This window comes from Empidonax traillii, unplaced genomic scaffold, assembly GCF_003031625.1.
Source record: "Empidonax traillii isolate 1590-97213 ecotype Southwest subspecies unplaced genomic scaffold, ASM303162v1 scaffold1365:size127568, whole genome shotgun sequence".
Classification (NCBI taxonomy): Eukaryota; Metazoa; Chordata; class Aves; order Passeriformes; family Tyrannidae; genus Empidonax; species Empidonax traillii.
Genome location: NW_020956558.1, coordinates 122574 through 123870, shown reverse-complemented (window position 1 = coordinate 123870; position 1297 = coordinate 122574).

The following is a 1297-nucleotide window of genomic DNA, read 5'->3' as shown; positions in this document are numbered from 1 at the left end:
AAAAAAAAAAAAAAAAAAAAAAGGGAATCGTCTGTTCCCTTCCGAGGGGAATGGAGGGCCTGATAAGCCGACTGGACCCATCCCACAAGGAATTCTGCTGCCTCCCTGGGGCCCGGGTAAGGGACACTACTAGGAAACTCCCTGGTCTTTACGGCCCCCTATTACCTGCCGTTGGTTGTCCAGGGAACTTAAGCTGGAACTCGGGGAAAAAAAGAGCAGAAAGAGGACAGGAAACTGGGGTGGGTGGGGTGGACGCCACAAGGATAGTATGAGGTGATGCAGGGAGAAAATTATAAGGGCCGAAGCCAAACTGGAACTTAATTTGGCCACTGAGGTGAGAGACAACAGTTTCTATAAATAAATAAATAAATAAATAAATAGGCAGCAAAAGGAGGACCAAGGAGAGTCTCCATACTTTGCTGGATGTGGAGGGCAGCTGTGTCAGGGAATGAGGAAAGGCTGAGGGACTCAATGCCTCCTTTGTCTCAGCCTTTAATACCAAAACCTCAGGATATCCAGCTCCCAGAGCTGGAAGTCAGTGATGGGGAGCTGAGTGAAGCCCCTGTAATCCAGGAGGGAACGATTCTGTGAACTGAAATTCCCTCTCTGGCCTCCACCTCCCCTGAAACACCCCAGAGATGCTCCAGGACACGTTTGATGTTCTGTTGTTCCCTTTTATTGAAAAAAAAAACCTCCCAAAAAATCTTTTAAAAAATGCCAGTTTATAGAAGGGACACGCAGGACAGGAGGTGCCACAAGGAAAAAGCAGGACAGACGGACAGACATGGCTTGGAAAACTTCTTTTACACCTTTTTGAGAAGCTCTGTGGCCAAACACACAGAGGTAGCATATTTTATCCTCCACACCCCCAACACGTAAAAGGTTTTTATACAAAACAATCTATCCCCACTTAGATAAGTACAAAAATAAAGAAAACTGGTTTGCCAGGGGACGGTTGTTCCACACAGGAGTTTTGTCCTGAATTCCTAACATGTAAGGGAAAGGTGGGATTAGTAAAACACCCCACAGACATGGAGCCATGTGATAAAGCACTGCCAGGTACAGCAGAGGAAGCTGGGGCAGCATCAGTGACGTGTCTCCCCTCACAGGGGTCCCCAAAGTCCAACTTGAGGGTCTGCCCTGCAAGCACACAGCCCAAGCTTAGCCATAAGCTTCAAAAAATCTTGGATGCAAGATTAAAAATCCAAAAATGGAATAGGATTTCAGGACAAAAACAGAGGCCATGATTCGCTTTCTTTGCCATTCGACTTTATTGGTGTTAACTCAGCACGTTCCC